General features: G+C 42.7%; 1 pseudogene; it reads right to left on the bottom strand.

Moving 5' to 3' along the window:
- LOC149874252 (uncharacterized) overlaps nt 1-21,653 on the bottom strand; it is a 78,013-nt pseudogene extending 56,360 nt beyond the window's left edge.
- Between the last annotated feature and the right edge of the window lie 1,992 nt (nt 21,654-23,645).

Genomic DNA, 23,645 nt, shown 5'->3' with positions numbered 1-23,645 from the left:
TCTGATAAAACAGCTGACAGATGAAAACTCAAAGGGCAGGGGTTTTAAAGTATCTCCCTCATGTAGAGGACCCCCTCCTAGAACATACTTTTTAAAATGTTCACCTCCAAATCCTTGTAGCATTTGTTCTATAATTAGCACTTTGAAGCGCCTGATGCAGACTGCACTCCCCAACAGTATCCTGTGCAAATTTGGAATCAGACTACACCTAACTTGCTCTATAATAAAACATACAAGTGCATTTCTGCAAAAAATGGTATTTGCGGCTGTTCCACAGGGAATGCAAAGCACAGGTGAGAACAACATTAATCTTGGTGCTTAACATGCTGCTTAAGTATTAATTGGCTTCAGATGATGTAGATTGTATCTCATGGCACGATATGCTTCATTTTAAGAGGAAAAAACAGCCACCTACAGAAAGTTGCATCCAGTTTCTGCTTTAGTACATAATTACCCAGGAGATTAAAACAATCACTGTAAATCATTTGCAGTGGATGAGTGGCAGAATGAAGGGTCATGTATAAAGCTGATTTCAACAGTTTTTTATTGCATTGGGGAAAAAACAAACACTTTATTTGTTGAAGCCGCAATACATTAATATATAGGGATCAAGTAGCGATTTCACAATTTTTGTGGAAACTGAGAAAAAAAAGCTGGTTTCCCCAATCACTGCAAAAACTGGCATTCCCCACAGTTTTGTGTGGAATTGCCAAAAACAAACAAAAAAAACCTTAAAAAAAATGCTGGATCCCCAATGGGACCCAGTGCTGCTGTGGCCCAGCCTCATAGCCTGCCAGAGGGAGGATGAGCCATTGATATGAAGGGAAGTAGCCAAGATGACAGATGCACACTCCTCCCTTTTTGGCTGATTGGTGGAGAGGGCTGTCTTTTGTATGGACGCACCCCTCTCCACCAAGCATCATAATGGGCAGCCCTCTCCACCAATCAGCAGTTAGAGGCAGGGCCACTGGGGATCCTCAGCCAATCTGCGGGGGGGTGGGGCTTACCATGAAAATGGCACCAGGCATTGCAAGCAGTCTGTGATTTTTACTTCCCCTTGGTGTGGCTTTAAATAGATCCTTATTAATATACAGTCCACTGCTACCAGCAAGAAATAGTGAAGTGAATGGACTAAATGTTTTTTTACTGCAGAAAGATGTCACAGCTGTTACATTTTCCTGGTACTTTCTGTTTTGCATGAATAATCTTGCTCTTCCAAATTCAATAGCATTTTTATCCCGCTAACCAATTTACAACACACCTAAATATTTTTTAACACCTTTTACTAGAGAAAAGTAAAAATTACTAGAGAAAGTAATTACAGCTTATGAGATGTTAAGAGAACCACAGATAGGAAGTCGACATCTGCCTACACACCTATTGCGTGCCAGCCAATGGAAAATAAAATGTCTTTGCAAACTAGCACTCCAAATGAAGAGTAGTAGTATAGGGTAAAATTCAATGATCCTTGTGCCATGCCTAACTGCTGAATAATCCTAGTCAGATGACAAAGGCTACTGGATTAGATTTGGATAGAAGCTATCCCTCTAATATTGCTGACCCAACAGTAGCATCCCCTTTTCTCAAATGGAATTCAGGAGCGACAGGAAGTGCAATGGTTTAAATGCAAACCTGGAACTTGAGAGATGCAAGTTGGATTCTCTGCTCTGACAGCTTCAAGAAACTGGACAAATCACTTATTGCATAGATACAACCTATCTCCCTCGCTTTTAGGCCCACAAGTTCCTGAGCATACCCCCATCCACCCGTACTTTTTTCACACACACTCAAATCAGAAATGTGGTGGTGAAGCTTCCACACAGCTACTCTCTAGCATGCTCAGCTGTGATGGTTTAGCCAGGGATGATCCTGCCCTGAGCAGGGGGTTAGACTAGATGGCCTCCTGAAGTCTGTATAATTCTATGCCTGATACAGAAGCCTCAGGAGCAACCACACAATGAACACCCAGAAAGCAGCTTTACTTCTACATTTGTGGGTTTGTCTTGTGGGCAAAAGTGGGTCTCCCTACACAAGCACACTGGGGATATGGTTCCCTTAACTCTGGTTGGCAATTATTTGTGCTGGAGGGTCACTAAGGGAGTTGTGTTGAGCTGTCATGGGCTGGGTAAGCACTTCCCCCCACTCCCCTATGTGCAACAGCTCACCAAAACTCCCCAAGTGTCTCTACCACAGGGACTGGGCCAGCACTGCAAAGGCCCAGCAATCCCAGGGTCTCCGTAGACCCTGGCCTGGGACCCACCCAGCTCCATCCCATCTGCCTGGCCACCCTGGCCTGGGACCCACGCCAGCCAGGGTGGCCAGGCACATGGGATGGAGCTGTGGGCAGGTGGAAAGCTGCATCCAAGAGTGGGACAGGCAGACAGGGGCAGGCCTGGGGCCAGGAACATGAGGTGTGATTGTGGGGAAGTTACAATGCTGGGCCAGTCCCTAAGGAAGAGCTGTGATCCCCCCCTGGCAGAACCAGCTGCGCATCACACCAGGCAGGAAAAATGAGTGGAAGGCAGCCAGAAGCTGAAGCCCTGCACACTGGGGCAGGAGTCACCTGGCTACAGCTTGCCCCCCACTTGGCTGGGCTTGTGGTGCCTGATATGCACCCTTAAGAGCCACCACCACTTTCCAGTGCCACCTGCTTTCCAGAGCGGCACAGCAAGGGCAGGAGGAGGAGGAGTTGCTGGACAAAGGGGGAGCTGAGCGGCTGCAGCCACACCAGAAGCAACCCCACTGGGGTGCACACTAGCCAGGGCTGGGGTGTTGGCAGGTGCAGGCAGGAGCATGGTGTAGAAGTGCAGGCAGGAGCAGATGGGGCTTAATCCCATGTGGAGTGTGGCAGGAAGTGTTCTGGGGACAAGTGCTAAAAGACTGCGGGAAGATCTGGTACTGGGTAGTGGGGGGGCATATGCGAGACTCTTAGCCAGACATACACCAGTGACATGTAAAGCACAATTAAAGGACAATAAATCACCCCTACCACACAAATTAAATCCATGTCTGTTGTGAGAAACAGCAACAAGATTTTTTCCATGGTGAGAAGAAAGGACAAAAAACAGAAGATGAGGGCTAGCACACTTGATTAGGGAAGGCTTCAAAAATCCAAGACATCAATACATATGGTTCAATAAGTGTAGGTGGCTATTACTACACTTCTGGACTCTGGTGATTGTACCAGGCACTCTCACTTTTTATTGCTGGTTAAGGACAACATTGCCAGGTGTCAGTGGTATGAGGGTACAATAATTCAAAGCAGACTTTCACTTATTCTATATGGACCCTACAGTTCACAGTTATTTGCAAACAGACATGCTTGAGGTGTTCATCAGCAATACAAACATTTGGTTCTCCTCACAATGATAAGGAATGAATACTGCATACCCATTTTAAGCCAGCATCTGAACTATTTAGATTTTTAAAAAAGCCTGGAAATAGGAGACCATGTGTTAGGTTGCAATATGGGGTTCCATTGCTAAGGGCTCTAATCAAAATGCATGTTTTTGATGCTTTGCAAAGCAAAAAAGTATTGAAAATGTATAACTCCCCTCCATAATACTCTATAACCTTTGATAGGGTCCTTGACAGATCTTGGAATATATTGCTGGATTCTGCCATAGCAACAGATATATAGGAATATCACAGGTATACACTCTACCTTTTTAAGGTTTGCCAGCATTTGAATCTTTTTTTGCAGATTTCACTGCAAGCAACAGCACGGCTAGGGCAGAAATTCAACAAAAAACATTATATGTGATCAGAAACCAGTTTGGATCTGTAATACAACAGGGCTAGGGACATCCATTACACATAAACTGGTTTAAGTGATCAAAAACTGATTTAAACTTGTAACAAAACAGACTTTCAGTGCACATAAGCCAGTTTCAGAATGGCTGAAATTGGTCTGAGATAAACCTGACTGAATGTAGCATCAGCCTTAATTGATTTGGCTCAAACCGGTTTATGCAATGTCTGTCCCAGACCCCTTGCTGATTTAAGTTAAACCAGACTCCCCCAGCATCCTGACATACTCTCTGGGCTGGGCTGGGTGGGGCTCTCTGCTGCACAGCAGGGCTGGCCCCTCCCTTGCTGCAGCTCCAGCAGAGCAGGGTCTGCTGGCTTCCCTGTGCCCGCTTCTTCCTCCCCAGCCCCCAACTTAAGCAGTGATTCCCTTCCTCCTCTGTCCCACAGCTTGGACCATAGCCAGCATGTGGTCTGCTAGCTAATACTGTGTAAGACAGATAGGACAGCATCTGTTTAGGGCTTTTTGGAGCTAAATCAATGGCTCAGCTGGTAATGTCTCTGCAATCCTTCCTTTGGAAAAAGCTGTTTAAAAAGAGCTTGAGTGAGGCTTTGTTTTCTGATGGGATGCTAAACGCTGATAAATGCTCTGCTATCAATGTGGGGGACCCCACCCTAATCACAGCAACCAGCTGGGGCCTGGCTATGTCCCCCTCAACTCAGCCCCATGGAAGGGAAGGGAGGGCTGCTCTAGGGCGCTCCCCGCACCACACCCGTGTTCTAGCCTGAGCTACTGCAGGCATGTTACAAAGTGATTTAGCCTAGCCAGGTTAGACTAACCTGCAAAGACTGAATCAGTTCAGGCTCAGACTTTTTGAATGTCTGTCCCTGATGTAGTATAAGACTTCACTGATTTAGGTTAAATTGCTTTATTTAATTTCTGTACTAGACCCTCTCCAGATTCAGGTTAACCCTCAGTCCCCCAGCATCCCAGGATGATTTGCTCCCCTGCAAATCCTCCCCTCCTCTCATGGAGTCTCCAGGAATTAGGTATATATCTCCAGGAGACTGCTGAGTCACCCAGGAAATAAATGATAAGGCATTCATTAAAATAAATATTAAATGTTGAATCTGATTTATACAGTAGTCCAGTGCATTTTAAAAAACTTAATATTAACATGTATTTGTCTTCCTGAAATGAAGTCTATTCACCATAATCCATAACTGGTATACACAAGCACACGGGCACATTCAATCAATAGATCTGTCATTATGTCATGTGATGAAACCTCCCAGAATACATTCAAACAGAATTGGCAACCCTACTGGGCCACTGTATGCATGTGGCTGCATTTCCAGAATCAAAAGTGAATGTTTGTTCACTTGCTTATTGATTTAATCTATGCAGTTTAAATTAAACTGAAAAGTTTGAATCAATACTTTTGGACTGTACTTAGCCAGAAGATGATACAACGCTGACTTCACAGACTTTACACATGATCAATATAATAAGTGCCAAACCAAAAGATACATGTTTGGGAGGTTAGATTGGACAAGATAAAAATGTTTAAAAATAGCTGGCTCAATCTAACTCAGTTCACCTGAGAAGGTGCACTAAATTAAATCAGGCATGGGTTAGCCCTATCTACCAATTGTGTGTACACATTTGGAGAGCAGCCTAGGGGCTGGGAAAGCTCAGCCACTCATCCCAGCCCTGGGGCTATGGCTTTCCAACCCCCACCCCAATCGGACAGGGCTAAGTTTAGCTCTCTGATCCTCCCACCCACAGATGGACAACTCTCCCACTGCAGACATATCAGCCTCCCCTGATCCCATCAAACTTCAGCCCCTGGATCTAACCCCACCCTGTGGATCCACCTGGCCCTCCATCCATGCTGACTCACTTAGATTGTGTTCCCCACACAACCCTGACACCGGTGAATGTCGGCACAAGTGGGACATGGTCTATGATCATGTGGCTTAAAGCTGTACCCTTGCAGCTGAGAAAACATAGCAGCTAGTCTCTCAGCCATGGAGTTGCAGGGGCCATCCCTGCAGCTGGGAGCCCTGTCCACTGAGGGGCTCCCAACCACAGAAGCTTGCTTCTTGCCAATGCATGGGGAGCCCAGGATTGGGTTCTCACTGCACTGCCAATAAGATGTGATGGGATCCATTTGTGATCCCACAAGCACACCACCTGTCATACATGTGGCATGCCAGGAGATAGGATTGTGTGTATCATGCATTAGATCCTATTGCACCCTTTACGTGCACATGTAGAGGGGCCCATAGTGAGATACTTGATGGAGGCTGTAGGGCTGTGTGTAGATTCAGTCACTGATTCGATTTGGAGGAGATTTGGCCTGATTCAGTGGCCAAATCTCTGAATCTAAATCAAACTGGGAGACCCGTTAAAAGGTCTGCATCAAATCCGAAGCCTCCGAATTGATTTGGAAAAGATTTGAACAGATTCAGAGATTCAGATCAGCTGCAGAAAGGCAGGCACAGCCAGGTGGCTGCAGGTTCTCCCATAGCTCCTCCAGCTGTAACTGCCTCTTCCCAGGCAGGGGGAGCCACGAGAGAAGCCCTCATGGCTACCATGCCTGGCAGTTTAAAAAAACAAACAACCCTGCGCTTACCAGCTGCAGCAGCAGGGATCAGGGCCTCTGAAGGCTCATGGTAGAGCCCCGCCAAGCAGCACAGAGCTTGCTCCATCCCCCCCGCCTGGGTCCCACACAGCAGCTGCTCCATGACACGGCTGCAACACAGTGCAGCAGGGCACCACATGCTGTCTGGGAGCCAAGGCCACTGGGGCTGAGCACTGCCAGGCTCTGGCTGATGGGTGAAGCCGCCCCAGTTCCCATACGGCACATGGCACCCTGCCAAGCTGCACTGCACCCGCACCATGGGGCAACTGCCACACCGGTGCCAAGCAAGGGAGGTGATCCCTGCTGCCTCCCACTGCCATTTGCTGCATGGGGGGGCTCTGCCACGAGCGCCCAAAGGCCCCAATCGCTGTTGCTACAGCCGGTGAGTGCAGAGCTTTAAAATATAAATAAATAAGGAAAAAAGCCCTGCACTCATTGGCTGCAGTAGTGGCGATTGGGGCCTCTGAAGGCTCGTGGCAGAGTCCCCTCATGCAGCACAGGGCAGTGGGGGGCAGTAGAGATTGCCCCCCACCTTGCACCCATGTGGCAACTACCCCACGGTGCAGGTGCCACACACTGTCTGGGATTTGGGCCCACTGAGGCTAAGTGGTGCCAGGCTCTGGCTGACTGCTGGAGCTGCCCCAGCTCCCAAACAACTCACAGCACCCTGCTAAGCCATGCTGCACCCACACAATGCCACAGCTGCTGGGACCAAGCAGGGAATCGGGCTGGGCAGGGCAACCATAAGGGCTTCTCCTGTAACCATAAGGGCTTCTCCCCCCCCGGGAGAGGCAGGTGCAGCCGAAGGAGCCACTGTGCCTGCCTCTGCCTGATCAGAATCAGTGCCGAATCTAAGATTTTGATTCAGCAGAATTGAATGGGGACAGTGATGTGAATCACTGAATCGAACCACTGTCCTCCAAACTGGCCGAATCCAAATCCGAATCAAATACTTCCCTATTCACACAGGCATAGGAGGCTGTGCAAGTAACATAGATGAAAGCAGTTGTCTGGCTCAAATCAAGCCAAAGCTTTTAAAATAGTAATAGTTGACTTTTGGGGGATGTTGAATGCATCTCTAAGCTCTCTAGGATGCAAAAAAATCCTGCAGACTTTTGACAGGGCAGCTTCAGCAACATCTGCCTATCAAGAGGTGCAAGTGATGTGTCAGTTCTGACAGAACCAGGTTGCTGTCAGAATGCAGCAAAAATAAACTCTTGAGAGAATAAGCTTCATAGAAACAAGAAAAAGCAACTTCTCTCAAGAGTTCTACAATTCCTTCATACTTTCTTTATAGCAAAATAAAAGGTACTAAGAGCATAAAAGCAACTATAGCATATAAGTATCAACTATATTATAAAGAAATAGAGCCTCTTTTCTTGGATTGGTCTTAAATAAAAAAACACCAAACAAACAGCAAATGGCAGTTACTAGTAAAATTATGGTTGTCCACAGCAGTCCTGTATCCAAGATAATGAAGATCTACTTCTACATTTGCTATCGTTATTGAATAGCTACTTGGATGGAGATAGAATTGTTCTTGAAGGAGTTGGCTTGGAGAAGGTACTTTTTAAGGTTCAGGGTTTCTCTCACCTACTCAAGGGAACTTTTTTCCATTAAACTTCCCATATTATGAGGTTTGGGGTGGGGGGGGGGGAGTTTAAGAAAATGTTTTTGGGTTCTCGTGCCACACCCATCACTATGATAATAAAGAGCCCTTTCAGCTGGAAGGGAAGGGGGTTAGTAGAGTTACTGCCCATTGTACCGATGTGACTTACTCACTTCCTCTGAAGAGGTCTCATTTTAATGTCAGAGAATGCCAAGGGGGTCTCTTTGACAGTCTAAAATGTACCTCCACCTTGTCACATGTTCTGAAAGAAATGTATGTGTGCTGTTACCCCGGAGTCCCTTCCAATTTTCTCCCACTTCAGTTCAGCCCCATTCATTTGTATTCATGAATTTATTTTGAAGCCAAATGTGTATTACTTTCTACTTGTAGACATACAATTTCATTTGCTGTCTTTGAGACCACTTAAACAGCAGATCTAAATCCTTTTTGAATTTTACTTGCTGCTCAGTAGTGACCTCAATTTCGTGATTTTGTAGCATCAGCAAATTCAATTAGTTTCTTCCCTACATCTAGGTCATTCGTATAGATTAGAAACAGAGGAGGTCAAAGTACTGACCTCCATGGTGCTTTCACTTCGTAATTTTTGCCAATTGAACATACCTGCTGTTTTCTATTGTTTAATTGGTTTGTATCCATTTTTATGAACTACTCTGGATGCTTGAACTTTGATACAACCTGACAAGTAAAACGCTGTCTGTACTTTTCTGAGCTGCCAAGAACTGTCTTGTGGAAATGGAAATTAATCACCATCAACTTTAGTTCTGCTATGGAAGAAAATGCCCTAAAAACAAATCTAAGAGAGAATATGACTGCTTTCTATAAATACAGTAGTGCAGTGGCAATGAGAAGGGAAGTGAGCTGTTGAAGCTCAAGGATAATGTTGAAACAAGAAAAAGGCATTAAGTGCCCTTGAATGAATTTCAGCAGGAAATTAGAAGCTTCCTCACTGTAAAAGCAGTGAGGTGATTGAGCTACCTTCCAGTAGAAGGAGTAAGGGCCAAAATCTTCCTGGTTTTAAGAGTGATCTTGATCAACTTATGAAAAAGATTACACAATGAAATTGCCTTCCATAGCGAAGGATTGGACTTAGACCCCATCTACAGGTACAGATAAAGGCCCAGGTGGATCTAATCCATGATCTACACAGTCAAGCCTCCTGCCATGTGACACATGTGTATGGTAGGAGTACAATTGTGGGATTCCACATTACATCCAGTCACACTTTATGGCCAGGGCAGAGGGAGCCTAGGATCAGTCTCCCCCTGCACTGGCAAGAAACAGGCTCCCACAGCTAGGACCCCCCTTTGCTGATGGGGCTCCCAGCCATGGAGACTATGCACAGCTAGGGCCAAGAGACCCCATAACTAACGGGGCTCGCAGGATATGCTCATGGGATGTGCCGTGTGGGCTGGTGGTTTCAGGCACCCTGAGCCTTGGGGATCATGCCAGTGGGGGTTTCATGCTGGGCAAGGTGCACCACGGTAGCTGGGAATCCTGTTGGCTCCCAGGCACAGGGGAGACCTTGCTTTATATGAAAAATAAAGCTCAATAGCAACTAGCTATAAAGTTAGTACAAATTTTTGAGGCCTAACTCCATAGCTGGTTGGAGCTTTTTATTGTGTGATAGCCACTTTGCACGTGTAACCAGTTAATTACACAATACCTGTGATGTACAAAAGGGGCTTAGTGACTCATGTTCAAGTTTTATGCTTCCATATATCAGGAATTTCCTATTTATAAATAATTTTGTTCTGCACATGCAACTAGTTCAGAAAAAAATCCCACTTGGCACAGGGCTGGCCAGGAGCTGCCCCACAAGCAGGACAGTTCCTGCCCACCCCATAACTCGTGTAGACAGCTGACAGAGCAAATTGCTCCCAGTCAGCCCAGATACAGGGGTGGACAGCAACTGTCCCACTTGTGGGGCAGCTCCCAGCCAGCCCCTTGCCAAGCAGGGCTCAGCCAGCTCAGCTTGGGGCAGGCAGGAACTGTAGGCTCAGACCACTATGCCTTGTTTGTGTGGCCACATTCTTAGACTAAGCTACCTTGACAATTTATGGAAGATTTTTTTATTGGGAAAACTATTTGGTATGTTTAAGGCATTTAATTGGCAGCAAGTCTGCAATAGTAATTTTCTTTAAAATGCACCATTTGCAGATGCAGGGCAGAGGTATTAAAGAGCACATTAACAGATGCTGGGCTAAGGTGCCAAAAAGCACAATTATTTCTCAGTGTACAGCTACAAACATGGTACCATACCACTATTCTTAAAAGTACTACTATGGTGCCATTCCCCATGATATTTGAGTGCACATTTTCCTGGAGAAATAAATCAATCAAATTATTCTGCCAATATAAAGCTAGATATAGTGAGGTCCTTGGTATCCTCATAGAAACTATTAAGCAGTTTGTAGGTTTAAATATCAAGACATAAAGATGTGCTAACTGGGACATATTTGTTTTACTCCTGTTCTTTCCCCTCTCTGCTTTACCATTTGTCTTTCTAATTTCTACCTATTTACATTATCACCAACATCCTGCCACACCTTCAGCTTCTCTTGTTTCTTGGAGTTTCAGAACAGCAGAGACTCCCTCTGCCTGATGACGGTGACTGCACCCAAAAGCTTGCCAAGAATGTTTTTCCAGCTACCCAGTTGGTCTAATAAAAGGCATCACATCTACTCAAGGAACCTTGCCTAACTGGGACATAGTCTAAATTTCATAAACTTTCAAAGATTTTCACATTGCTTGCCCAAAAATAAGACTGGTTTGCCATGTCAGGTTGGTAAGTATATGATTACAGGTACATTGTACTGTATATTCAGTGCCCTCTTTTTTTTTCATGTAAGCTCAAGAAAGGCAACTCTGCCCCCGGCATCCAGCAGTACACTTGTTCCCAGTACCCTTATTTGGCATTACAGTTTGTGTGGACAGATACAAGGTTTCCCCCAAGTGGTACATTCTAGGACAAGCTTCTCTTTCCTTTATGACCACAAGAGCAGAAGTTATTTTTGCCCTGCTATCATATAAGCACCTTCTACTTCCATGTCTCCTCATGCTGCCAGTTTGTACTGCTTTGCCAAGACATCAGGCAAGCAACTCTTTATTGCAGGCCAGTTGTTAGAATCGAGAAGGTGGTGCCTGAAGGCACACTTCATAGCCCTTCAAAAGTGGAAGGGCACTGAGCTCTTTAGATAAACTGCAATCCTCATGTGAACAAACAGGATCAGAAGCAGGCTCATGTTACTATCCAGAAGCAAATTACTTCACCACCCGATTAGCCAAGAACCTGCACCTGAAGATTTACGGTGTAAATTTTCAGGTGGTTTACCCACACACTACAACCATACAGAATTGAACCCAACATACCAAATGCCTTTTAGGGAATGGAGTTTCCAAACTGTGTGGGGTCTCACATGGCTCCTGTTGGGTTGTAGCATCCTGCATGCATCTTGCACAACATCTGCAAGACTTTTTTTTTTCCATACCAAGTAGAAACTCAGCCATTAATCATTTCCTTTACTGGTTTCAATGGGCAGAAAGTACTCCCATAAACACTGATACAGAGAAAATCATGACACTACATCTTGTCTATGCAGGGCATGAATAACTGTTTGCAAATGCATGTTTTCTTGATTATGCATTACTCTTCATTTACCTGTATAGGCTAGTATTTTAAATAGAGTGCCTGGGAGGAGAGCTCTGTCTGCTCAAGTTTCTAGACAGTATATTGTACCTGATTAATTTGATGGTCTGCATTGGCTAAAGGCTTTGGTCTTCACTTCTGCAGGGGTATTGTTTTGCCTTTCAAGTTAAGTATAAGTCACTGAGCTTGACTCACAGGGCACTATAATTTAATTTTCAAGTTCTCTTTATTTTCTGATACTTTAAATCAAAACTTTTGCATAAGCTTGGCTCTTCATTTCCTTACAAGGAAGTGGGGAACCACCAATAGCACTTTTATTAAACAGTTATTTCAAAGAATACATTGAAGCAAGTTGCTCATAAAAGTTATCCTTTTAAAGGTGTAAAACTGAAAACCCACACATCAAAGGAAAAGCCACACACAAGCGGCTTGGTTTCTGCAATGCCCTTCTTGTCTTCCTTTTCCTTCCCACTTTGTGGGAAGATGCACAGAGGTTGAAATACATGCTTTTATTCCTTTTCATTCTTTTCTTGTTCCAGGAATTTTTCCAATCAATCTCTGCTCTCATTTATTCTGTAATGGCTGCATCTCTGCCAGTGTATTATCTATAACCTCCCTTTCTATTAGCTTTCATTTCAGCTGCACAGGATCAGTCTCCTCCTTTAGGTCTCAAAATGCCTTTAAAGAGGTAATTAGTATATTCGCTGTTTTTAAATTTGAAGACATTTTGCACACATACCTTATTTCTGCATAGAGACAAGGTCAGTTTTCTACTTAACTTTGCTAGCTATCATGGGTAAGCAAGATGTGTAAGGTCAGCTACTGACATTCTGCCAGCACAAACTTTACAAGATGCTCTGATAACTGCACCTGTTAAGTTCATTCTAATTTCCTAGAAACTTAAAAGACTCATAAAGAAAACCATATGTGTTATGGATTTCAAGGAAAGATTCAACTCCTAACAGGACCTGTGACTAGTGTTGGGTCAGAGACATTTGTCTTTGTGTTGCTCAGCATGAAAAAAATATCCTGAAAGTTCCTGAACAAAAAGAGAGCTGGCACTTTAGCTAGGGGTCCATTAATCTATGCGAAGGGGATTAAGGCCAGGTACAGATGTTATAGCATAAGTGATCAGAAACAGGTCTATACCCATAAAGAACAGAAGTTTGGCATACAAAACTGGTCTGTATTCAGAACAGAAGTTCAGCACACAGCCTGGTTTAAAGATGGCAGAACTCAGCCTAAGATTTGCCATCCCTCAAAGGGTGAATGTATGTATGTTCTCTTCGCTACCAACATAAATGGCTCCACTTATAGAAAAACCCATAACTTGGATCAATTCCACCTCAGGCTTTTTGAATGTCTGTAGCTAGCCTAAGAGCCTGCTGACAGCACAGCATAGCAGTGAATGAAGGGGTCTCCTCAGAGGTAGACCTGAAAAGTTTGCCCAATCAACCAAGTTAACCTGTCATGCAGCAGGAGTTGCATTCAGTAAACAAGCTTCTTCTTCTTCTTCTCTCGCACCCCCAATCATAGGAGAGAATATCAAAACAAAGTGTGCAGTGGATGACTAATAGCTATGGACTGGTCTCATATCTGGCCTCAAATTACTGTAAGCCTCTTCTGGAAAGGCTGAGAATTACCCCCAAGGACCTTTTCTTTTTAAAACAAAAAAACCAAAAATAAAAATAAAATAAAAAACCCACACATGCAATTCCACTATTCAGCGCAAGACATCTTCCACCAAAAGGACCTGGCAAGGAGAACTTATGTTAACTATAGCACTAAGAGTTATTGTACATTAAATAAGCTATGTAGTTCAAAGATAATGCTAAAAATAAAGTGCTCTGTCTTAGGACTAATCCAGAAGCAACTGTTTTGTAGCAAAGGTATAAATCAGCAGCATGTAAATTGTAAGTTATTTACAAAAAAAGTCCTTCCCCACTGCTTGGAGTGCAAATGATGATCCTTGGGAACACCTAGTGTTCAACCTGTGTCAAAAGATGACTGGCAGAAAGATAAAATACAAAAAGTTTAGATCCATGTGGCTGGATTGAGGGTGGTGGGGGAGCAAGAAAAGGCAGCAAGCTCTGAATGTCCCTTGCACATTTTAAACCTTTAATTGAAGCTAATCACATGCAGGGGAATACAAAGTCATTCAGAATTATGGGAACATTGGCCATAAACTGGGAAAGTCCTCCCTAACTACCCCATATCTTCCCACACAAAAATAGCAGACAGAGCTGGCAGTACTTATTGGACTGATGCTTCAGGTGTTCTGCAGGGACATCTATGGTTTCACCTTCAAGAAATTCCTTTGAAATTTTGTTGAGAAACCTATTGAAGCAGCTTGTTCAGCAGGTTATTCCTGATTAACCAAGATTGTCCTAAGTCCAATCCCTTCTAAGAGTTTTCTTTTTGCAGACCCCCTATAAACAATGGGTCTCAGAAGGCAGAAGGACACCCGCAGATCCCTTGTCAAACTCCATGTAGCAGAAGCATGTAATAGTGTATTGTCAGACCTCTCATTAACATCTGTCATGCTGTAGCAGCACTTCTTGCCTCCTATGTTCCCAGTGCTGAGGCCCAGCCAGGTGGGTGCCAAGTAGAGCTAGCTACTTCAAAATTCTTTGAAGTTATGGTTCTTCTCCTAGTGGTTAAAAATGAGGTCCTAAGAAATAAGCTTCCTAAAATCTGTTCTCAGCCTGAACCCCTCTGGCCAGCTAGCTTCAGGTTGAGAAAATATGCTTAGCTCCTGCTTTGCCAAGCCAACTGTGTGCTAGGAGTCTGGACTTGTCTTCAAACCAACAGGAAGCCAAGGGCTCTAAGTGTCACTGTGAGCCCAAGCATGCCAACAGCTTGCAGTAGAGGTACACCTTTGACATGCTGTTTGCTTTCATGTGCCAAACCTGTTGCCTGGTATATGTGAATAAAAACACTCACAGGTCTTCCATGAAAGAAGTTCCTCAGTCTTCCTCCTGGAAGGGACCAACTCTGAAAATGTCACCAGATGTTATTTCAGCTCTTTAAGTTTCTCTTCTAATGGCATGTCATTTGTGGCCATAATATTTTAATACATTTGATTATCTAATGACATCCCATACAAATATCCAGGGCAACTTAGATTGTGTCCCATTCATTTCATGGGTAGTACTTGCAAATGCAAGAGCAGCAGTCTTTTTTTTTTTTCTTTTACCGTAGTAAAAGAGTTAAATTACCAGGAATTGATTTTTTGTTGCCTTATCTGAATTACTGCATTACAGTGTTTTTTTCTGTTTGTTTAGTCTCTAAATACTTTTAGAATGTAAAACTATTTGTAAGTTGTCCTATGCAAATTTGAAACCTTTTCAATTTACAATTGCAAAGTTCACAGAATCCCAAAAGGCTTCATATGCATCAAGAAATTGTTTGGCTATGTGAAAACACAGCAGCAAATGCTGGCATTTGGAAATGGTGACGTAAAGGCTTCTCCTTCATTTTTATGCAGGACGTTAGCCAATGCTTTGACTAACCCAAATGTTAAGAAGTTTGGCTTATTTCTTTAACAAAGAATAGTAGGAAGTAAATGTTGACTGAGGGATTTTGAAATAAAAAACACCACTCCAGTATGGGGACATTGATATTCTTAAGGAGCAGATCAATATGGGAGAAGTCAAAAGCATAGTAACCTGCTTACTGCCAAGGCTAACAGAGAAGCAAGAACAGGACTGCAATGTTCTCTTTGTATAAAGTCAGATTTTCAAATGGGACTATTTTAAGATCAGGTTCCACCACCTAAACTCACGTACAGTTGTACATTGTTTTTAAAATAGACATATTGATTCCCATGCAAGTCCTCACAACTGGCCCTTACATACTAAACTTTTGCTATACAGAACATAGGTAACAACAGTGCAAGTTTTGGCATTTAGTGGTAATCACTGTGGTGTCTGCTACATGTGGAGAATAAAAACTGGCAAGATTGCATGCACTGCAGATGTACTGAACAAACTACTCTGTAGCAGTAAAATCTCTTCTCACAAGCATTCAGCCAAGTTATTGCTGCTTTTTAATGGGCCAAGAGAGCTCTGTACTTTTATATCTCTATCCATGCTAGTATATCCAGTGAGAGCTCGTATTTTGTCACATACGGTGTAAACACACATACACCCCTGGTAAAGGTCCCAACATATCACCAACTTGACTGTATACAAGGGATTCTTTTGAAGAGGAATTTCACTTAAGTTGCTATGAAGTTTTCCCACATGACAGCTGTACCCTACACTGACTGGGGGTAAGGGGATTTTTTTGTTTGTGCTTTGGTTTTTTCCTACTGAAAAATGATAGTTAGGACACTGTCCCTTTAAGCATTCAGCAGCTATCTGAGATTCAGCTTCTAGAAGAAAAGTTAAACTCTTTTTGTCATATTTCATTCTCTAAGACCACATCCACTTGGGCATGGATGCTTGGTTCCCCAGGGACTACTAGCAGTGGGACACCTTGTTGCCATTGCTAGTTTTCCCCAGGGAATTTCTGTGCTACACATCCTCTGGCACGCAGCAGGTTATCCTAGGGGAGGTAGGGGAGTCTGGAGCCAGCAGTGGGCTGGCCCCAGCAGCTTTATCTGGGGTCCTGGGGGCCTCCTGAGGCCACAGCAGGGACGATCTTGCTTCTCAGAGCCAGTAGCTAGAATATGGCTCTGGCTGGCCTGGCTCTGGTTTTCAGCAGTGCATGGCACCCCCACATGCACTGCTCCACATTTTTGTGTGCATGGGTTTTTTGACCCCAACCACCCCCCAAAAAACCCCAACCCCTGCACTACTATCTTACAGGACATAGAACAATTGAATGTACAGCATCTGGCATGTCCGCATTACCACATACCACACAGTTGTGCTTATCTGACACAGCCTAAGAAGCTATAACTACAGCAGTTTTTTTAAATGTTTCTTTTTTTTATTCTAAAAGGCAAGATCCTCCAGTCTAGCCATGCTATGCTCAGAACAAGAATAGGAAGAAGCAACACATGAGCAGTGCACCATCAAACCCCTTGAGTCAATGGACATTTCCTCACCGACTTGGATAACAGTAGGATCAAGCCCGGGGAGCAGACAAATGACCCCAAGATATTGATTGTGAGCCCCTTGCTTTTTTTTTAAATAAAATGTTCATCCCTCAGGCTATAGAGGCTGGAAATCCCTGATCTAGGCAGAAAAGAGCGTTACTGACTTGTGCTGTTATTGAAAGACTCATGATATTTGGCATTTCTCTTAATCCCTAGCTGCTGAGTCAATGTAACTGTGTGAGAATCTCATTTCTCTTTTATAAAAAGTTTCTAACCCTTGGAAGCAGGGAACAGAATTAAAACATGAAGACTAAAGGGTCAAAAACTAGAAGGCAAGTGTAACAACAAAATAAAACTACATTAAAAAATAAATTAGTGACCCAACTCATGATCTTCAAATCCTCAGACAGGATGATGCTGAAAATAAGGCTGTAAGAGTCTTATTAAGATGTTATCTAAAATGTTTTCTACCAAAGAGAAGAATTATAAACAAGTAGAAATATATACATATTAGGCACCAACACCAAGGGAAAAGAAACATTTTTGCCCTTCTCTATGTAGGCACTCATTAGGCAAAGCACTATTAACCACTTCAGTCAGATGAATAAAGATAATTTTCTATTAATGATAATCAGAGTTAATTATATCCATACGTTATACTTTAGTCTTGCCTAGCTCCCTGAAGTATTCTTCTAAAGTTATGGCATGCCAGTATTTGAGGCTCATTAACCCCACCCTGCCATATGAGGCCAATTGTGGCACTTCAATAGAAGAGCCACTCAGGCCCCTAGTTTAGAGCAGAAAGTGAAGTGAATACCTCCAAGGTGAAACTGCAAGTGGCAGAATACAAATATCTAAATTGAAATATTATCAGGAGCTCACAACTTACCTTTCTTCTGTTCTTGGGAGGTAGCCATAATTTCAGTTTACAGCTCACCTGTAAAGTATGGCAGTTATTTTGAAATAACGAAATACCAAGCTATGTTATCAATGGTATCTAGTGCCATATCCAGACACCTGGCATAGATGCAGATATCCAAATATTGATTGGTACTTTCCTTTCAATTATTTAGGATACTCAACATTTTTTTTAAATGTAGAATCTCTTGAAGCATTTTTCTTCAATGAGCATTGACTCCAACTTCTTATTCTGTGGGATTAGTCAAATAAATTGACAGCAAAAAGCAGTTGAATGTTAAGTTTTATCTCCCCCACACCACACACATTTTTGGAAGAAGAAAGGAAGCAAGCCAATGGACACATCAACTCCTAAAGCCCTTGAGAGCTAGAGGAGGGGAAAGAATCAACTGACCTGGCCATATCATGCTACAAAGCTCCAGAGTGGTAAAGCCTGCACAAGGCACCAGCTCTAGCTCTGACCCAGTCCCCTTCCCTAACCCTTCAAGCACTGGTGGAGCTTCAGAGGGACGAGATAATTATCCACTGCTAAAAATTGTAGCATGCTACTTCCTATGCCAGTAGGAATACTGTGCCAGTAGGAATACTATGGATTTCAAAAGTACAGTGCAGCCAAGAAGTGGATGCCATGGAAAAAATATGCCCTTTTTTTTAAAAAAAGGCAGAACAAACAAAAAAGATTTCTCCAAATTTATGGATTTATAGAGCAGGGATACTACTAAATAAGTATGCAAGGCTCTGAAATAGGAGAAGAGAGACCGGAAGTAGCCAAAAGAATTTTATAGCTCGATTGCCAAAAGAAAGATTGGCTTGTTTAGTATAACACCTGGACCATTATAAAGGACAGACAATTGTTAACACCAGTAGAATGAAGAACAATGAGCCATTAAGTCAACTGACTTCCTCAGCTGCCTCAAAATAAATATTGCTGTTCTTTATGGGAAATTCAAAATGGGGTGCTTCTATGCTGGGCAAGGAAAAAATCAGCTTCTCTGTTTAAGACATACACCCCATTTTTTGTTGGGGCAGCAGGAGTGCATGTTGAATAAGAAAATATGGTAGATTACCAAGCTAAAAATTAAACTGGATCAACTCTTTGAGGGGACCTGTGCACCATACCTCTGTTCAATGTGCAGCTGCAGGTCAAAAAAGCAAGTAAGAAGGAAGGAGAGACTGCATAACATAGAAACACGTTAATGCTTTTATATAAATCAACAGTATCTGGAATATAACCAGTATTATTTCTGTCCCCAACCCCAGTCTCAGAGATGATATTGCAGAATTAGAGTGGCTCTAGAAAAGGGGTAAGAGAGTGATTAGGGATAGGTACAAATCATCATGAAGAGAGACTGGGCTTGTTCACCTTAGGAGGGAAATAATTAGGGACATAGTAAAAGTACATAAAACAAGGAATGACACAAAGAAGGTACTTATGGAGAAAAGAAGTTTACAGAATGATAGAATACAAGAGCAAAGGCACATTGAATGCAATTTGCAAGTGGGAAATTCAAAACTGATGGAAGGAAATACTTTTCAAGTGTGATTAAATTAGCAAACTCTTTGCCACCAAGTCTTTGGGTCAAGAATTAGCAAATGCTTTGCCAAATGGAAGTGCTTTTTCCTCACTTTAAAAGTCAGACATTTCAAATATTTAAAAACTCGTCTCCCTGCCATCTTCTCGTCAACAGATTCCTACTCTCACAGATGCCCGACTTGTTCTGGAAGTCTTTGCCCTGAGAAAGTCGGCATCATGAGCCAGAACCCTGTCCTTGGAACATGGTCAAATGAAAAAAAAAAAAGAAAAGAATAAGAAAAAGCTTGAGCTCAGATCTTCAAAGTATATTAAAACCAGTGCACGCTTAGCACCTTGATACCTTTGATTCCAATGAGTTAGGTGACACTATGCCCTTAAGGATCTGGGTTTTGGTCCTCTCTCGGGATCAAGTAGAGGATTTATGTAAGCTTCATAGGCAGAAGAGACGGATGTACAAAATAAGGGCATGGAGTTTGGCAGGAGCTGAAAAGAACAACTGGCAGAGTATGAACCCATATGGTTAAATCAGCCTACTGGGGGCTCCAAATAGGTTCTGTGCTCACGAGGAAGCAGAAGTAGTCATACCACAAAACCTACTGAGAGCACAATTTAGCCTCAAACTTACAGTTTATACTGTAGTGGATGGAGCTTCATTAATGAACTTACTACAGACAGTGTGTACCAAGAACAGAACTGAATCTACTTCTTCCTCTTCTCCCTTACCTCTCCTTCATTCCCTTCTTCTCCCCCCACATTTTTTGTTTTTAGGAAGATCGTTACTTCTGCTAAATTAATCCAATCTTTCTTTTTTCATTACTTGCAAGACTGATGCTTTGTAAACATTTAATGCAATTCAACAGTTATGTCAAGCATATTTGACTAACCTAAAATTTAAAGACATCAGCTATTATTAATGAAGTGTTTTAAGACCCTTTTTGCTGATGCAGTTAATACTTGTGGAGCTTTACATGCTCAAGTAGTGTACCAACCTTTTGCTGCATTGCAACAATAGTAGCCACATCCAAATTATCTTGCTTCCATAAAGTATTATATGTATATATTTAGAGAGAAATCTCTAAGCAAGTGTTCAAAAACACTTTGTAACTTAGTCATAGAAAGAATAGGAGTGCTCTGAAAGGACTAGTAAGTTAAACCACATTATAAAGCAAAATAGTTACATTTTCCTCTACACCTTTCCTGTCATCATATTAATTCATAGTAAAAGGAGTTTAGGAACCAAGATTTTAGGAGGACCCCAAAGTATTTTGAAGCAGATAAGAAAACGGCCATTACCTTCACTGTTTAACACAAAAAAGATGTACCGAGTGAAATCCTGGATCCATGGAAGTCAGCAAGAGTTTTGCAACCAACTTCTTTAGAGAAAGGACTTCACTCATAATGGATGCAAAACCTCATTTCAGAAACAAAACAAACAACCCCCACCCCCCGCCTCCCCAAAAAAACCCATGCATTATATACTATTTTGTGTTGGACTGATACTTCTCTAAAGGGTGCAAAATGCTTTCTCCAGAAGCATCTGGTATTGACTACTTCTGAGAAAAAAAACCACACTAGGTTAGGACTGTTACTGCAAAGGCAAATCTCAGTTTCAGGAGTCAGACCTGTTTCCATCAGAATTGAATTTGCTCCAATAAGAAAGCAGCACATTGAGCCTGCTCATAGGTCAATTCTGGAGTACTCAAACAGAAGCTCTGATTCTCCTTTGACTTCCTTCAAGGACTTAAGCATTATTGACTTCAGTGAATGTATTTATTTTTAGCAGTGTGAGAGCAAAATCAGGCCCAAAGTTCCAGGGTCTCTGCCATTTATGAACTGCAGTACCAACTTTCAGTTAGAGGTACTAGGATAAGGGAGGGCTTGATTTTAATATTCAGACACTGAGGCAGTGCCAGAAAAGTCACTGACAAGCAATCACCGGAATCCAAAGCAGTGATGAAGTTATTTTCCTTTTTTTTTTGCTGTACTTTTTAGTAGTTAGCATCTGTTTCAAAGCTATGTAGGTACTAGAGAAGTTAAATATTGCTGATGCTTTCCCTGCTCTCTTTCCCTCCAGTAGTGGATACATGATAATTTCCCCAGTCTTGAAGACAAGAAAACAACTGGCACCCATTTCCAAAATTCTAAAGAAATTTCCGACTTGAAAGCACCAGTTCTACAAAGAGAGATCCAACCTTATTGGAGCAATTGGAAAGGATGTATGCTCATATACCATTCCCAAATTGCAATTTAGTTCATGGATTTCTCCTCAGAATAGCATTGCAGTTGGGACTGCAAAGACAGACTGGTCAGGTTGAGGAAAAGGAAGAAAAAAAGATGTCAGCACTGCTAACTCAGAGACCCTCTGGCCAGAATCTTCTTAGCTCCTACCTTTCTCGCTCTTTGGAAACGTGATGTGATGGTTTGTGTGCATCAGTAGCAGCATAGTGTTCTGAGGGAATGCCATGGTTGCGAATATTGGCAATCATGTGCCTACCGAATTATTTCTAGGTGTCTTGATGGGGCTAATCAAGATGCCAATTAACTTAAATTCACTTTTGACTTCACCTGAAAACACCGCAATTCAAAGAAACAGAAACACCTTTCTCTACAGATTTCTTCCATGCTTAAGTGAAGCCTTCAAAAACAGGCCACCACAAACCTACCTGTTAAAATTCAGGTTTGGACTTGATCACCTAATGGCCATCAGGTAGAATATGGCCTCCCTTTTCACCTCAACACTGAGGTGGACTCCAAGGTGCATTACTGTTTGGGAAATAGCTCGTTCCTCCTCCACATTCATCACATCATGGCAGCACTGAATCACAAGCATGGTTATGTCCACGGGCATCTCTGTATGTGGTTCCAGACAGGGCCAAATATAGACATGGGCGAACCAAGAGACTGCCAAGGGCCTGGACAAAAAGGAGCCCCAAAAATGGTAATTTTAAAATTATTATCATCATTATCTCTAGTGAAGGGAGGCCCAATACTAAAAGTTTGCCCTGGGCTAATTAAAATGCCCGCCCTGGTAGTGGTAGAGTGGCTCCTGGACAGATGCTCTAATTAAAACGCTGCAACCTCATATGTATTCAGCATCCTACATTTCAAAATGGCCACCGAGGTGCTTTAACTAGAGCTCATTTGATGAGTTTTAGTTAAAGCACCCCGGCCACCATTTTGAGATGTGGGATACTGAATATACATGACAGTGAGGCACACTGGAGCATTGTAATTTGAATGCTCCAGCAGACTCAAGTAATCAAATTTGCTTTTGATGTATTCTAATTAGAACACATGGGAGCACATGTATTGGCACCCCATGTGTGAAACTTATAAAAAGGTAGCAGTTATCAATAATAGCTGGGGGAAAGATGCTCAAGTAAAACCCTGCAAGCTCAGGTTCTTGGATCTGCTATGTTCGGCTTCATCACCACCTGGGAGTTATCTCTGAGGGCCCAATTCATCCATCAATTACATCAGTGGCAGTCTGTAGCTATGATATTTAACAGTTACAATATATGAAATTGGGATTGTAGTCACATCCGAGATGTTTATGCTTTGTCTATGCTAGAGATGCTTATCTCCATTGAGAATTTCTTTTAAAATTAGTTCAGCTAAATGGGGACTCCCACTACTGTGAACATTAGTAGAGAAAACGTTCTTACAGCCAGAGTCATTTTTCCTCATTGTGTCAATTAGGCCTCTTTCAGCAAGTTCTTAACAAGGTGGTTATAATGGAGGAGTCATATCAGACACTGTTCTTTGGATGCTATTGGGTTTTTAATTCTATCTAGGGACAAAATTTTCATAGCAGTTAAGTTTTCTGGAAGGTTGCAATTAAAATAGTAGCAGAACTGATTTCAGCCAGAAAAACCTCATTTATACTACTGCTTGTTTTGGTGGGGGTATTTGTTTTGTGGTAGTACTTAGAAAGTCCACTCACAGATCAAGACCCCATTTTATTTCCATGCTGTAGAGCAGGGGTTCCCAAGGGCACATTCCAATTTAAAAGGAAAGGCAGCAGGCACCAATATGAATATTAAAGTTTAGAATTTAGATCAATCCAATCATCTCATCCATTACTTAAAATTCCATTAGATCCACAACTTCCCTTTACTTTGTATTCTTTTGAAGTTTTGTCCATGGCACCCGTGGGCACCACATTAGGAACTGCTGCTGTAGAGTCAGACTACCAAGCCAGTTAACTTCTGTTGCATTCCTTAATCCAGGGGTTAGCAACCTACAACCTGCAGACTGGATCTAGCTGGTAGAACTGCGGCTTTGGTAGCATTAAGTTGTGGGGGAACCTTGGTGGCATTCAGCAGTGGGGACGTTGCCCAGTACAAACCATGCTGAGGCTGGAAGCTTTCCTTTATCATGCCACAGGCACAAATGAGAAGCAACAGCAGAAAGAAACAGAGGTAGTAGCAGCAGGCAGGTCCTAAAGCCAGCCTGCTTAAGATATGCGCTGGACCATT

The sequence above is a fragment of the Crocodylus siamensis genome, chromosome 1, assembly GCF_052110815.1.
Source record: "Crocodylus siamensis isolate JL-2025a chromosome 1, ASM5211081v1, whole genome shotgun sequence".
Lineage (NCBI taxonomy): Eukaryota > Metazoa > Chordata > Crocodylia > Crocodylidae > Crocodylus > Crocodylus siamensis.
This window is presented reverse-complemented; position numbering and strand designations above follow the sequence as displayed.